Source organism: Dermacentor albipictus, chromosome 1, assembly GCF_038994185.2.
Source record: "Dermacentor albipictus isolate Rhodes 1998 colony chromosome 1, USDA_Dalb.pri_finalv2, whole genome shotgun sequence".
Taxonomy (NCBI): Eukaryota; Metazoa; Arthropoda; class Arachnida; order Ixodida; family Ixodidae; genus Dermacentor; species Dermacentor albipictus.
In genome coordinates, this window is record NC_091821.1 from 221847560 (window position 1) to 221864273 (window position 16714).

At 47.3% G+C, this 16714-nt stretch overlaps 1 long non-coding RNA gene across 1 annotated transcript in view; it reads right to left on the minus strand.

The window, feature by feature from the left end:
• Positions 1-1423: 1423 nt before the first annotated feature.
• LOC135919891 (uncharacterized) overlaps positions 1424-16714 on the minus strand; it is an 84246-nt gene continuing 68955 nt past the window's right edge. The window contains exon 3 of the long non-coding RNA XR_010570082.1: positions 1424-5059. This is a non-coding gene — a long non-coding RNA (uncharacterized lncRNA). The remainder of the gene's footprint in view (positions 5060-16714) is intronic.

Below are 16714 nucleotides of genomic sequence, written 5' to 3' on the forward strand. Positions count from 1 at the left end.
GTAGTAAATTAGTAGTTTGTATAGTACTAGCTGAATTGATGAAGGTGATCTTGAAAAGTTGTGCCGAATGCAACCCAGCATGCGGTTATAATTATATATCGCGTGTTCTAGCTATATGGAGGCCCCAAGTTAGATAAGTTATGTGTATGCCACGATACTTCCAAGATGACACAATCTCTTATGGGACGTCATTTACATGGCAAGGTAGACGCCACCCTTGACACGCGCATTACTCTGCATTTCTTAATACTTAGTTCCATTTGTCAAGTTTCGCACTCGTAGGAAATAGCGATAAGATGAGATTGGAGTGTTGTTACACCGTTATCACGAGTTATCTGTAAGTAACGCCGTCGTGAGCAAATAACTGAATATGTGAAGGAAAGCATGTGAGTGAGTCGTTAATAGAGATTAGGAAACGAAGGGGGCGAAGTGCCGAGGCCTGAGGGACGCCGGTGTAGGACGCGTTGACCACTTGTCAATCTGATCAAGCTGCGTATAGCAATTGAAGAGTTCTCTCATCTTCACTTTCTGACCAATGGTCCCACTACATCTAAGGGAATTCTTTCTCCAATTTCAAGGACGAAGAAAACATAACTTCTGTGCGGCCATTCATAACACTTCTGAGAAGAGTGGGCGTAGTGCACCTAGTTATGAGCGGTCATCAGTGCATGCACTTGTGGGAGAAAACAACAATGATCATAAAAACACAAGACGGATAGAGGGAATGATTATCAAAAATATTTTCTGAACACTTTTAGGAGAGAGAAGTTGAGAAAAAAAAGGGGGGGGGAGGTAGGCTACGTTTAGCGTTCCAAGTCCCCACCGCTAGAAATTAAGTACATTTATATACGTAGACATTGTATATACACGAATGTGGATGTGTGCGACCGGAATGAGATCATGCGTGAAATGGAAAGGATGCTGATGCTTCGTTACAAAGGTGAGAAGTGCCGGGTGTTAAGGGGGCAAGATGTATACACCACGAGGCTGCGGCTGTTTGCCCCGGCGGCTTGCCCCCTTCGTCCGCTGGTCACGGGCGCCCGGCTGCGACCCCCCAGCGCTCGTTAGAATTGCGCGCGCGCGCGGCGGGCGCCGGCGGCGCGACGCGGCGCGCACGTGGCCGGCTCGCGCCGGAGGCTCCGCCTGCGGTTCGCGGTTCGTCGGCCCCGAGCGCCACGCAGCGGACGCGTCCCGTGGGCCGGAAAATTAGCCGGGGCTCCGAGCGCAGCTGCCGTCGCCAGGGCGCATGCGTGCCGCGGCTATTTAACGACACGCGCCGCCGGGGCGGGGACGATCACGACCCGAGGCAGCGGCCACGCATGCGCGCATGCACCCACGCTCGGAGCACCCAACGCCGACTCGTCGCCACTGTGTGTCCTGGCCGCCTTGTGACCGTTACAATGGGCATGTTGGTCCATGCGCAGATGCCCACTGTCACGTTCACTGGGCGGACGTGGCGCCCGCAACCGCCGGACGGAGAGGTGAATATGGCACCGCCGCAACAGCAGCCCCGTTTTTGCCTGAATCGCGGCAGCCTGCAGCACCCGGGGCAGCGGTCTACCTGCGGCGCGCGCGATCTGCTCTGCGCCGGGAGACTACCCCCACCCCATGCTTCTGCTTGCCACGTGACGTGAGCCGCCTTGCCACGGGTGCGTTGGTCCTGCGCAAGGGGCACACTGCTTGCATGCTATCTCCACCTTTCACCCCTTTCGGTGATGCTTGCATGGCGCGCGCCGCCCAGAGCACCATTCGCTTCCTTCTTCCTCAGCGCATACAGTCGCCGAGCACGTGCGCTCCATCCGCGCAGTTAGAAAAGCCTGATCCCAAGCGCGCTCTTCGTTGTGAGCTCCTCACGCTTGCATTAAACGAGCCGACTACCGCTCTTACTCTCATCTGTTCACTTTGCTGCGGGAATCAAGAGTACCGACGCCAAAGTACCGATCATACCTTCTTATCCGCGATAGCATCACCTAAACTCATTGAACACCTGCTGCGCAGCCTCCTTTGTACGCAGTTGAGGCACTGCCAATGCTCTTACCGTACCAGTGGAATCCACGTATACGCACTGACACATATTGTACACGTGGAGGATCGTTTTGGCGCGAATCACTTCGTCGCATGTGATCTGGCTGAACATAATACCTTGCCTGACTGCCAATACCATTTTATCTACATGTACCAGCCGAAGATCACTTCAGCATATTCATTATGTTGAACTGATTTTCTCTGATACGTGATTCAGGAATCACTAAATAAAATCAAAAGCGCCTCCCTAAATAGTTTTAAGCTTATCTCAACCGCCCGATCCATGCATCAACTGTCGCAATGTCTGCTCGCAGCTGTCTGTTGTCGCGCAAAAATTTTTTTTCGCGAGAAATTCCCAGTCGAGCACAAGTTGCATACGTGGAACAAACACCGGAAGTGACTCTTCATTAGTGTTCGCCGGTAATATACATATATATACGTGGCTGATTGTAAAGGGGAATTTCTTTAAAAATAGTTAGTGACCTAAATATTATCGCCTTCGTTTGGCCACCAAACACCAATTTACAAATAGACGACATACAGTACACTTGTGTGCAGCCGGTTGTAGCCGCAGTGTTGATAATTTTACTTAGTACAGACAGCAGAAGCTGCGCCCGAATTCCTAAAATACGACGCTTGGGCCCACAAGGGCATCACAAATTTTGTTTTTAAGTATTTAATGCAATGCAATCTGCGCAGTCAGATTACGGTATTCGTTTGTTCCAACCGTAGGGAGCGCTTCATTCAATGCCAATTTCACGGCAAGTGGGATGAAGGAAAAGAGCAAGCGGCGTGTCCTTTACATTCATTTACGTTAGCATAAACCACCAAAACAAAAATGAATCGTTCATCCTGTGCCTGCCATAGGTCCCTTAACCGAGCAAATCATTCCAGAATTTTAACAACCTGCGCCGAACCCACGCACCCCACCCCCACCGCCCCCCATTTCTTTTGCATATTTTAGTATTTTGTTTAACTTACTTTATTACCTTTCAGGTTTCCTCGTCTCTCTCTCTCTCTCTCTCTTTTATGCTTTGCTTTGTTGGAACCACACTTTTCAATTAGCACTGCCCGCTGCTGACGTCGTTCTCGCGACATGGCATTTCTGTTTTGTCATCCTCACCGGCTCCAGAGCGAGACACATGCGCGAGTCGAATGCCGGCGAGGCCCACGTGCTCCCTCGCGGGCCGTGACGCCACCAGCGGCGCGCGCGCAGCAGCACCTGAGGAGCCGGCTCGCACGCACCGCCTTCCGCTCTCGCGCCCTATCCAAAGGTCACTCGCACGCATGCGCCCTCCGACACGCGCGCGCGCGCTCTTCCGCGTCCGGCGCGTGCCGCTGTCGCAAGCGGGCCGCGTTTCGACTTTCGCCCAACCTCGTCGAGAAAGAAAAACAAGAAATCTAAACTACCGTTCCTTCAAACCGGCAACTGGGGCAGCGCATTTTGCACCTGTCCTCGAGGGCCGGTTACCCCTCGTCAAAATCTCGAGTGTAATTCCACACCCGCAGGCACATCCACCATGCATTATTCACAGTGATGCGGCGGCGCTGGCTAAACGAAGCATATTAGAGCGGACTTGTAACTGGGGATGGAGGGGAAATACGCTTTCGTTATACGGTGCTTTTGAGATTAGGGGGCCGGGATTCGATCCCGCGACTTCCGTGCTCAGCAGCCCAGCACCATAGCCACTGAGCAAACCACGGCGGGTGACTTGTATCATTTTGTCGGATTTCTGCACAGCCTTCAGCGAACTTTATTTCCAATGTATGCATTTTTTTTTGTTACCTCGTAAGAGCAGCGTTGTGCCCTAGTATGCTATACGCGCACTCCTTTATTGCGTAATGTAGATTTACGCTGGCCTCCTGGAGCAAGATTGTCTTATAAACCAAACCTGATTGAGACGCTGTGGGGTGAAAGCGCACAGGGTACTCTGTTCTGCTGTTGTAAGTTTCGTTGTTGCTAACAATGTCGACCGATATAATTTTAATTGCCTGCGATGTTAACGGAGTTGCGCCTGCTCAACTGGGTTGTCTGAAGATGAGGACATTATTGGCTGGGCAAATCGCTATGGGCAATTATATATTGGGCAAATTTGTGCCATATATTCTGATAGCTATTTAGGAATACATTTATATCCGTAACTGCGGAAGGTCAGTTCTCAGACATGCAGTACATGTGTAAGGGATCCTGAAACTAGTACAATTTAAATTATCTGTCCCGAAACGTGGAGCAAAATACAAAATTTGTGTTCCATGAAGTTTTGGGCTGCAATGCGCAAGGAAAGCTTTGTGGGAAATTGGCGGGAAACGGCATTGTGTATCAGCACAATTTAGGGGACGACTATCTCGAGAGGCTTGCTAGTCAGAGGAGCCCTGTAAAGGGATCAGTCTAAAAAAGCTGGCTAGCCTCAGTTCCAAAACTGCATGTTTCCGTAAGTAACTTATTTGAAAATTAATTAGTAGAATTTACTAACTCCTTGTTGTTTCACTTGCAAGTTAACGACCACTTTTCTGAATAGCCCAGAATAGATGTAATTGCGCTATCCGCCTCAGGTGATTCGTAAAATTAGCCTTCGATTTAAGAAGAAAGAAAGTCGGTCGATATAAAAGGTCGTATAGGAGCATCGTCGCAATGGTAGCGTTCTGGTTGTCTGGATTGCAGCGCCTTGTTTCAGCCAAGTGCGAAATACGCGGTTCGTAGACCGAGAGACTACTGTATAGCAGCCCTTTACTAGCATAAATGTTCATGTGCACTATCTACTGGGAGCCTTTGCTTAGCAAATCTGCATGCCTTGCATGCATTCTACACGGCTGGTCAACATAAGAAGAAAGAGGCGCCTCGCTGAATACGTCGTGCGATGTCCCTCATTCAGACTTTCTGCGCTCTTGTGGTCGATGTGCGAGTCGCATTTTCCGATCCATGAATGCTGCCTGGAGATATAACCGTATCTTGAAAGAGCTCGCCTCTGTAGAAGCTAGAGGCATCACCACAAGACAATGCAGGCTCACAAGAGCTCTTGTTCTTGTTTTCAGCCTGAAAAAAAAAAGAAAGAACGTATACGTTTATTATAAACAACCACGCAGGCATACTCTCATACTGAACCGCATCAATTATGTTCATCAAACTGTTCGAGCACCGGTCTTGGTTGCTATCGTTCATTAAAAGGCAGAATGAATGAGTTACCATCTGTACCTGGTCAATTTTAACATATTTTATTTCATAGATAGATAGATAGATAGATAGATAGATAGATAGATAGATAGATAGATAGATAGATAGATAGATAGATAGATAGATAGATAGATAGATAGATAGATAGATAGATAGATAGATTGATTGATTGATTGATTGATTGATTGATTGATTGATTGATTGATTGATTGATTGATTTCATGGCGGAAGGTCCATATATGGCCAACGAGCGCCAGACATGCTTTTATTCCATGTTAACGGGATAACTGCAATAATATGTCGCATTTAGCTCCTTCATGTCGAGGAATATTGCACATTGCCCCTGCGGCCATCTGCCGAACTTCGCCTCAGTGCACCAGTGTAGCTCAAAGGGCAGCATTTAAAAAAAAAAATGGTATTTCAGAAGGCCTCCAGAACTTCAACAACTTTCTCTTATCAACGTTGAAAGGGTACATACTTTTATTAACATGCGTATTTACGGCACTCAATCGTAATGTATTCGCTGCGGTATAGCAGTGTTTTGATCAGGATTAAAACACTGCTGTAACGCAACAGGGAAGTTACGACTAAGTTCCGTAAATACGCATGTTATTAAAGGGCGTACCACGCCCATGTTGGTAACTGTAATTTGCTGAAATACTGGTGGACTATTGAAATGTCACTGTTAAAATGGCTGGCCACTGAGCTACGCTGGCGCATTGCGGTGAAGTTTGACAAATGGCCGCAGGGGCAATGTCCAAAATTCCTGGGTATGAGTCATCAGGCGCCGCGGCACACAGAAAGGACAGTGATTTCCATCCTAGCATTTGAGCAATTATATAGTAACGCGAATGTTATTTAACGCCCGTTCATTGAATTAGCACTTGTTACGGATAAGTCACTGCGACAAGCATTGACAACGGTCTTCGGGGCTTAAATTAAATCGACTCAGCAGTAGAGTAGGTACAAGGGAGACGCTTAACGACTTGTGTATCGCAGTTCCTTCCATTAATGCAAAATTTGTAACTAGAGTGGGAGAGTTCTTCAAAACAGACTTTAGAGAGCCCGTTTCTTCTAGCAAACAAATGCGCAAGTACTGACGAAATCCGTCGTGTACGTGCACCTAATACACTTCGTATACTGTGAGGTGAAAACCTCCACAATTCTGTTTCAAGATGAACAGAAGCTGAAGCATATACATATAGCTGCGAAGTCGTGCTCTTCACTCAAGCTGCTATTATAGAGGCAACCGTCTTGTCGATTAGTCATAACAAATGAACATGTTTTCTTGGAACTGTTGACGGGGAAGTGGGGTTACGCGAACAAAGCACTGCGCTTAGCTTTATCTAATCAGGCTGCACGCAATGCGCTGGTCGAACGAGGGGGACAGCGAAGCTGCCTCGGATTCCGCGCGCCTTCGCACCGCCGCGCGTGTAGCGGCACGGCAAACGGAGCGACCCTCGTGGAGCGGAATAGGGCAATCAGCAGACGCGCGTCCCTGCCACGTACGGCTGCGGGAATCACACGGCGGGCTGGCCGTGCACTTTTATACTTTGTGCAGAAGGTCTTGTTTCGCGCTAAAGAGATAGCTACATAGTGCCAGAAAAAGTCAAAGTGCCAGGCAGCCGTCTGCTATTTCGCCTCCTCGCCCCCGCTGCTGCAGACGCGGCCACAAGCTATTCGAGTCGCAGCTCTAAGCCGTTTAGGCGGTTGTGCGGCGGCGGATGGCTGTTCGCGCATTCGCGGCAGCTCGCGGTGATCAATCAAAACTGCCCTCTGCATGTGTCGGCGGCATGTTTCGATTCATTGCACCGGAAGAGCGACGAGGCATGAGGAGGTCCTGATTTCACACTTGCAGCGGCGAGCGCCTCTGTGGAGATTGTGAGGTCGCACTCTTTTGCTGCGCGCATTGCCGCGGGTGCATTTATCTCTCCTTGGCCGCCTATCAAGCTCACGCACTTCGCGGTGTCTCTAGCTGTTCGCGCTCCCCTTTGCAAGGTCGGTACAATAGGCAGCAGCCCGGTCCGGCCTCGGCGTAGATGGCTCGTTCCAGGTAGAAATTACACAATGCTAGGTGAAGTGACAAAGAAATAACGAAAAAGTGGATTGACAAGCATAGCGAGAGGAAAGTTACGGCGGCTGCCGAAATACATCGGCGAGGCAGCGACGCACCCACCGGCCGCAGCATGATTTTACAAGCAACACAGGATGCGCTCGTGACCCTTTGTGAAAACTGGTGTTGGGGGAAGAAATGGCTTGTAGCAATTTACAGCACGAAACGTTATGTGAATTACTTCAATCACTGGCATTATGCGATCGTGTTTCCGGTAGCTTTTTGTCAGTTGCTGGTGGAGGACTCAGCACTATAGTGTTGAGTCACTATATAGGCTCGTAGAACATCTTTGGTTTCGAATAAAACTTAATATCACGAGCGTGCTCTTTCAACGTGTTCCAATTAAAATCTGCCTTGTTCAATGTACACGAAATGCACCCAGTCTTTTAAAATTTATTATTCAGGCCATTTCGGTGTTGTATCGCATCCACATTGTTCGGAACCTCCCGCCTTTGCAATAAATTTCTTTCTGGCGCTAGCCGTCGTACTTCAATGTTTTGGAGCGGTGACAATGCCACAGTTGTCATACCAAGGCCACCAGCAGTAGCTTTCGTTACGCGCAACCTGGCATAATACGTTTGACAAAGACTCCGCATAACTGCGGTCTGTGAAAAAAAAAATGGGAAAATGAATTTTGTCCCAATGCGTCCGTCACCGGAGTAGGCATAAGAACTTGCGGAGGCAGTACTGACGCAGGCACTGACCTGCTTTAAAGTATGGAGGTCTCAGCTTCTATGCTTCCTGCAGTACCAGGGCTAGCCATTCTCAACAGCTATATAGCTATAACACAAGACAGCAAGCGCACCGCGGTTGCGGTCACCATGGGCTGCGCTATCTTTCTTATAGATGGCACGTTCTTTCGCCACCAAGAAAATGTGGGTGTTAAATAAAAGAAAAATTACCCACAGAGCCGCGCAAGTATAGGCTTGCATCTCCCGAAAATACCACTAATAACGGGCAAGTAGCTAAACAGTTGTGATATATGTAAAGTTTAAGCAATCACCATTGCAGTAACCGTGAATTGAGCGGCTTAGGGCGGATTACCGCGTATTGATGAAATTGTAATGCTCCACTTATTTCCTGAAGAAAGAAAATATACAAACATTGCGGGCGTACCTGAATCGAGTACAATACAAAGACTAACACGCCGTCATCAGGATCACAAAATTGGGGGTAACTGTTTTATTTCTCCGTGCGCACTGCTACATTTACCCGCCACATTGAGATTGATAGGTTTCATGCGAGTCACGCGTGCTGCATCCTTTTCATTTGTGCGAGCCCAACTAGTTGCTGCATTTTTTATGTTTTCCTTTGTCATTGTCTTATTATGTCTGAACAGTGTCAACATATCCCCAGCAAGGCTTCGATCCAAGAGTGTTGAACCAACTTGAAAACGGCGGCTGTGAAAATACGCGCTCATTTCTAAATGACGCTCGATTTAGGGAAATGATTCCCCATGCCAGACAAGTGATCTCTACTCGTTGCATAAGCAGATGGCAACTTGAACGCGTCTTGTGCGGTTGGTGCTACTGAAGCTTCTCGGTGCACGCCTGGTGCGAGAAGAAATAGCGAAGCTTGCAGGGATATATACGCGAGAGCGTTAAAACATACGGAGTGGTCGAACCCTGCAAATACGTTATTCGACGCAGCCAAGAGCCCCGCCCAAGATGTGCGATTTGATGCGAAAGCGTCATCAAATCATCAAATGGCCCATTGAGCGAAAAAGCCGGCGTCTGTAGCAGCGAAACGGCCCCTAAATTCCCATTGGCTGCGACGCCACGTCACATGCGCGCCTCGACGGAGCAGAGCGGGCGAAAGCGAACAGCTGCTGGCGCGCTGCAGGTGTTGCGTGAAGGCAGGGCTCATCGCCGCGACGCCACGTGTCCCTCGCTCTCGGAAGCCTGTGTTATCCGCGCGTTCCTTGCCCGTGCATCGCCGACGTTGTTTTGGCGCGTAAAACTCCAGAAATCATACATCCTCTCGCCTTCGTTCCAACTTCGCCTCGGTAATCGCTATAAAGAAATAATGTATATGAAAAGATTGACACGCCATCCCGTCCCTGCGAAAGTGGAGGTCCAGCGAAGCTGTTGCCAAACCACCACTACAACTGCTGAGGGGGCTATGCAGTGCTTAATTTATGGTTCGGATGCTTGTTTTGAGCTTTGTCTTTAGTGAAACGTACGCTGTTCTGCGTGTTGTGTGTGATTTTAGCTATCGAATGCATGGAACTATGCCGGCCAACAAGGTAAGAGAACGGGACTCGAATGTGCGGTGACATAGTGCAGGTGTTCGCTTCTTACATATATCTACATGACGTTCACAGGGGCCTTACGATCCGACCTCGTGGGCTGTGTTCATCTAGGGTTGCTGAATTTGCATTCGTTAATCCCTGAGGTTGCTGCTAAAATTGTCACATACGGTTCCTTTAGGATCTGCTACAAGGAAACTAGCAGTCGCATACTTGCCTGCATAGTGTTGTCACACTCCATGTGCTAACTTTTTTAAGGCGGTAAGACTTGGCACTAATGCGAACATTTCTCGAAGACCTAAGCTGCTTGTTTCTAACCATTTGTAAGTACAGCTAAGTATTACTATACGACAGATGTCATACTCAGCGTGTCTCGAGCTCGAATTATCTGGACGATTATCTTCTTTTTATTTTATTTCGCTTCTCGTTCTGTCTTCATTAATTCGTTTTGCCCGTTTACCCCAGCACAGGCTGGCAAACCAGTCATTGCACTGGTCAACCTATCTGTCTTTTCCTCTCTTTTTCTTCCTCTTCATCATTCACGATTACCATTCCGTCAATTAAACTGAAATATCCAGAATCGTCATCTGTTTTAAGGAAAAAAGAATTTTTTTACATTCTTCGATATTACCTAGGTCAAATACTACAGAAATATCAGAATACCTTATTTTGTAGCAGCCCCTATACAAGCACTACGTTAAGTCAGTGTTAGCATTTTATGCTGTAAGCAGGTGTTTTTACAGGCAAGTCCTAATTTTCTGTTTAGTCTTAATACTCCAACTGCTCTGCCAAAATTCGTAAATGTCGCCGACATTATCTTGTAACTTACTGCCCCCTCCCCTTTTTTGTTTTTCACGAGAACTTTGCGGGGACCTTCTTTCTTTCTCTTTCCACCGCAAGATATTACTTTTTGAGTTCTGAGTAAGCAACGCTACTTACGTTGCTCCATACTCCGTTAAACGCAGGTAACGTGCGTAAACTCGCTGAATCTTGAAAAAGGAAATGCCGTTTCATCACGTACTCACGGCAGCGAACCAAGTTTGACTGTATGAGATAAGCAGCTTTTCACCAAGGTTTTCTATATTTTGCAGCAAAAAAGATTTTTCTATTTCTAATACGAGATCTTAGAAGATCTAGGGCAGCCGGCTCCTGTTAGAGAAGTGAACCTCTCTACTTCTCAATAAATGCATTCCTATGTTTCCGTCGCGTACACGGATTTTAAGTTTAGCTCTCTCGCAGCTACTTTACGGAAACAATCCCCTGCATGTGTTCTGCAAGTAACACGCGTTTCATTCTTGCGGAAAAGAGTTCAAGAAGGTCGTTTGTTAGCATAGCTTGATCCATATCAATGATGCACATGATGTTAAAAACAAAGTGGCTTTTAAGTTCGTTGGTGGCACAGCTATCTAAATACCCAAAACTACCCAAACTACAGAAATAATTTTTTTTTTTCAAGGAACGCAGCGAAGTCAACATGAGCCAGCACAACCGAACCTGCTACACGGCTCGAGAAAGGGTATTAAAATAAGCAGTAAGGGACTTGAGTCACGACCTACGCTGGAAAAGTCTCTTGCGGATCGAGTGAAAAAAAAAATATCTTCTCTGACATCTTCTTCCGTCGTTAACCGTCGTTTAGAAAAAAAAGATGTTGTCCCCGACCCCTTCCAACCCCCTTACTGCCCCAATTCATTGAGGAAAAAAAAAACACCATTCGCAATTAAATGGAGATATTGAGTTCATTTTCTTTTCTCAAGACATTAATCAAAATTTATATTGCTTGTAATGGGTAAACTAACTTCAGGCATGCCCGAACGCTGACCAACCAAAAGGACTGCAAATGAAAAAAACTGAGCGTGGGCTTACGAGATCATAGCCTCGTTACTGCATGCCTTCCTTTCTTTCTTTTTTCTTCTTTCTCTGTCTATCTCTATTTCCCAGCAGTTCTTTTAGAAAGAAAGATGTGCCTGTTTTCGGTCACGTATGGTCCAATATACTGAAGGTTCATGCGGTCGCTTGCATAACTACCTGCAAACGGCAGAGCAGGCAATAGACAGACTTTTTTGAACACGATACAGGGTAAAATCAGGAATTGAAGCACATTGGACCCCATGTGCGAAAGCGGCACGCTTCGATTGCGATGTATTGTCGTAACAGCTGTATACATACAGGAGATAAATATCCTATCCAGTCTTTCAGGAGACATGAAACCGCTGAATCGTCACTTAAGTAATAAATATATATCTGTACATACATATTTAGAAATTGCATGTCAGGTCAGTCTTTACTTATCTTTTGAGTAACCAGTTTTCTATAGGTGCTCCTGATTTTACCCTGTATCGTGTTCAAAAAAGTCTGTCTTTTGCCGCGTAAGTGTCATTGCCTGGAGAAATTGAATAAATTTCGTTTACTCCGCCTGTTTGTTCTATCTTTCTTTGCGCTGGCTTCGCGTAGGCTGTAAGAACCTGAGGCGTATAGTCTAATATGGCCAGCTGATGGGATCAGCACCAATGTTCGATAATATACCGCGAAAGCTTTTCCCGCTGTAGCACAACGGCACATTAAGGCATGCGCCGCGGCTGGAAGCGGTGCTGTAGTCCTTCGGTCGTTACAAGTTGCCTGGAGGAGTTACGACGGTAATTACGCTCTTGTGGCAGCAGTGACTGTTGAGGTTATATGCGCAGCTGTTCACTGTAAAGAGGTGAAACGACCAGCCTTCAGTTAAGAAACTTGGCAGAACATTAATGCCCATAAAAAAATATTGCCGCATAGGTGGTCCCTCGCACACACCCGTGATCTCAAAGGAATTAAAAACGCTGTTTAGCCTGAATACTTCGAATGACTGTCTAGAATCGCGGTATCCCGAGGAAATCATAACACCATGAGCTGCGCGCGTTGTGCTGCGTTACGAGCACGTTAAAAGATAACAGTTACGAATATGCATGATGATGACCATCGTCCGCCTTGAATGACAACGGAGAGTAAGTATACTCGCACCTCTCAGTGACATTAAAAGAGGCTATGTAGGTTAATTTTCCCCGTATTTTTTCTTCGCAACTTATGAAAGGTGGGGAACGGAAGGTGGCAATTCGTGGCATTTGAAGAACGCCTGACGTTGAAAGGCGTGTAGCCGGTTTATTGGAGGAAAACGACACTATCGTACTTGCTGGATTTCAACCCGTCTCAGGAATTTAAAAAGAAAGGAAAAAAAAGGAAGGGGGCAAGAAAAGCGACGCCTGTTTATAGTAGTCTCACTGCATCATTGAAAGAAGAAATAAAAAGTAGCAGCTTGCAGTAAACAACGTGCGCAGTAAGAAAAAGACGTTCTACGTTGTTTACAATGCGCTGGCACTATAAATGCTTGACAAGGGTTAACGTTCGGCCTTGCTCGCGTGGCATTGTAACGAGTATCATTTAAACGCTCGAAAGTTAGCGCGCGTGTTGTGTTCTCCCCGTCTTTTCGAGCGCGTTGCACCGGTTGCCGTGGATTCGCTCCAACTCGCACGGTTCGCCATCCTTGAAGAGATCAAAATCGACCGCCAAGAAATGCCTCGAGCAACTTTGTGCGGAACACACCGCGCGAAATCATCAGTCGACATTATACGGAGTGCCTCCCGCCAGTAGCGGCGGCGGCGGTGACGGGTTTGTGTCCTCCATCTACAGCTTGTCTTTTCGCCAAACAAGCCGGTTGCCTCGTTCGCTCTTGCTTCCTTTACAGCGTCGCATGCCCCTCGCTGACCGCCATCTGCTGGAGGCTCCGCCGGCTCTTGTTGGCGGAGCACGCGTCCGTCGTTCCGTCGGCCCCACTTGCGTCGATCAGCCCGCTCCTGTATACAGCACCACAGCTTTCGTTCTGCTGTAAACGCGAAGCTGCGACTCTCGCATAAACACGCGGTTCCATCTCTTGCTCGCGCCAATGCGAAGCGAGATTTCCAGCATAAGCAGCCGCGGGATAAATTTTCAAATAACAACTGGCGCCCATTGTTTCGTTACTCCTCCCAATAGCACATACACAAGGAAAAGTGCCCGGATAACGCAATTTTTGTTTTTGCAAACTTATGTTCGAGGCGGCACAAGTATGGAAAGCACACCACGTGCACTACTCCGCACCTACATGATGCGGAGAGAACATCGCAGCGCGCAGTCAGAGCCGCAGCTGTCGCGAAAGGTCCGCAGGAGCCGGAGCTTGCGGCCCAACTTCGAAAGGCTCCGCCATGTGGCGCGCGCAGCTCGCGAGCCTGGACTTTAGCGAGCCTGTTAAAGGACCTCGGTGTTAAACCCATCCCGAAGAGGCACGCGTTGAGGCAACCACATGACTAAAGTGGCGTGTGTTTTGCGAGATATGCGAAAACTTGTTCGCATTTTATTTCATTTCCCTCTTCTCCTTCTTCTTCTTCTTATTATTGGTAGGGGCGGTGACGCCCGTTTATTCATCATACTTCTCGCGACACGAGATGCAGCGGCATTTTCTTGTCTGCTATTGCGTGCTTCTCAAAAGGAGTGGTACGGGACGGCAACACTGGCCTCTCTTCAGTGTTGATATCAATTGCGACTTTCGCGTGCCGCGAGACCTCGACAGACGTGATCGTGCGTGTTTGCATCGCTTTCGGCTCCATGAAGCTTGCACTATTCGTTTTTTTTTTTTTTACATTCAGCATTGTAATGATACAACGTGCCAAATGTGCGAAGTTCGCGAGCACTTGATTCGCACAATATGTACACTCGTGAGCAAAAGTATACGAACCACAGGGTCGCCAATAAAACTAAATTTCTTTGTAATTGACATGCATAAACTGAAATTGACGAGTACGCTGGAAAGTTCACAATGTCAAGTTTGGACTGCACTCCTCAATTTCAAGATGTATTCACAGGCAGAGGAAAAAAAACGGTTTTATCGCGCAATCCCTGGCCCGTATACTTTTGCTCACGGGTGTACAGCGTTGCACAGCATTAAAGATCCATTTAACACAGTTCCTCTAACCTCCCTCACGGTGCGCGCCTGGAGCAACACGATATCCTACACTTCGTAGGGGAGCGCATACTACTGCTGTGCACGTGAAAGAGGCGTGTTCTTATCATTTTTTTTACTAATGCGAAAGCCTTAGACGTCCCATTACGCGAAAATCCGGCGTTGGATTCGGCGGCGTGACCGAACGCTAGTACCAAAATTGCCAGCGACAAACATTAGAAAATACGTCAGCGAATGCTTGGACTGACATCCAATTTCTCAAGCAAGTTCTTGTAAACAAAGCAAAACTAGCGCCTTTGAAAAGGTTTTCAGCCGAATTTCGGTCTGGGTGGGAGTCGAACCAACGCCTCCGGGGTGCAAGACGAGCACGCTTGCCCGACGCCACGGTGGCTCCGGGGCTCTGATTGACTAAATGTGGGGCTAGTGCCGTGGGGCACGTGACGGCGCAGCCAACGGGTAGGAGGTGGCGCCACGTCACGAGTGTATAAAATCAGTGTATAAAATAAAAGGCATTAATCTCCAGTTGAACAGCGCTGAAGGATCCTTCGAATTATGCACTCCTCGCGGGCAAGCGAGCGCGTCGACACGCTTGGTGCCTTTTGATTTGGCCTTACCGAGGCGCAGTTAAAACGCAGGCCAGAGCTTGCACAGACAAGGAACGCGCAGAGGTGTAAGATTTAACCAAAAGTACAATAATGCTGTCGCATTCCCACACGTAAGCAGTTTAAGTGTCTCTGTCGAATTTCTGGTATTTTTTTACTTATCATTAATTACATAAGTTCTAGTCAAGCTTTGCAGTTCTGTTCGCGTAGCCCTTTATTAATCCAATAGCGTTTTTTTTTCTGTTTTACTTTTTTTAGTGAAGACGTATATTTGCAGTTGTTCTTTTTTACATTTACTTATTATTAATTGTTCCTTTGTTTCCCTCCGTTTCTTTTCTTGCAAGTTCTCTTTTTTTCTTTTTCATTTCTTATCGTAATCACCTGGAAGCACGCCAGGCGTTTGGCTGGGCATGTATAGCTCTCATTAAAGTATTCCTGTCCCTTCAACTAAGCGCCACCATACCAACAATCGTGCGATCAACACTCGAGTTTATTGTTCCACGTGATAACGTACTGGTTTATTTCACGTCTGGTTCGACGCGTCACCAGTACGGCTCCTGCTGCGCATGTGCAGTCGCGTAGTTGTTTCCCTGCGGCGCGTGTTTACAAATGTGATTTTCCTCGAAATAAACTTCAGTTGCGAGTCAGCGCCAGTGACGTCTTCTTTGCCTAAATCCTTCACTTTAGCGCTGTTACTTTTGAAAAGATCGATTATTGTGCAACATGCCGGAGAGTCTGTTGTCATATCAACTGTGTATTCTGGTCTCCTGTATATTACATTTGGTTATAATCTTATATATATTGTAATAATATGTGTTTCTGATTCTGACATCTGGCTGACCTTATTGTCATGTGTGCGTGCACATGAGCCTAAGCTTTCTGCAAATACGCAACACACGATTTTCTTATTTTGTTTTCTTACAGAAAAAATAAAATTGGCTTAGGAAACAATGTCGTTATCTCTGTCACTTACTCTACCTGCAATAATTTCACTTACAGAAATAATTACAAATATGAATTTAATATATTCACACCAATTCATAAGCTACATTCACCTTCATCGCTTATCAACTGACGCCACGTACGTTTGCGAGCCTATGGTCGTCGCCACAATTAAGCCGGCGAAATGTACAGGAGACTTCGAGACAGCTTTATAGCTTTCTTTCCAGTTGACTGTCCGGTGAGGTGGAGCACGAAGACCACTCGTGTGGGGACAGATACATATTGCTTTTCGCTCGTAACAAGTAAAGATTTCGCTGTAATGTTATCCGCTGTCACTATCGGTCTGGGCTTGTTTGCCAACGTACGGTCTTGCCGACTCTGCCACTGTGGTTCCCGTGACGTGCACACTACGAAGACAAAAAAGAAGAAAAAAAGAAAGAACGCCCGTTTCTGGCCCACTTCGCGGCCCACCGTCTTGAATCGTGCGTCCGAGTAAACACGCAATGTCGGCAGTGCCACGGTATATGTGTTCTTTTAATTACCACCACTACGGCCGAGTCACTGAGCTGCGGCCTTCGTGTCCTGTTGCCTTGCACGCTCCGCTTTACGGGGGCTCCTCGTTTCCGTTGTGAACGGCCAGCGGGCA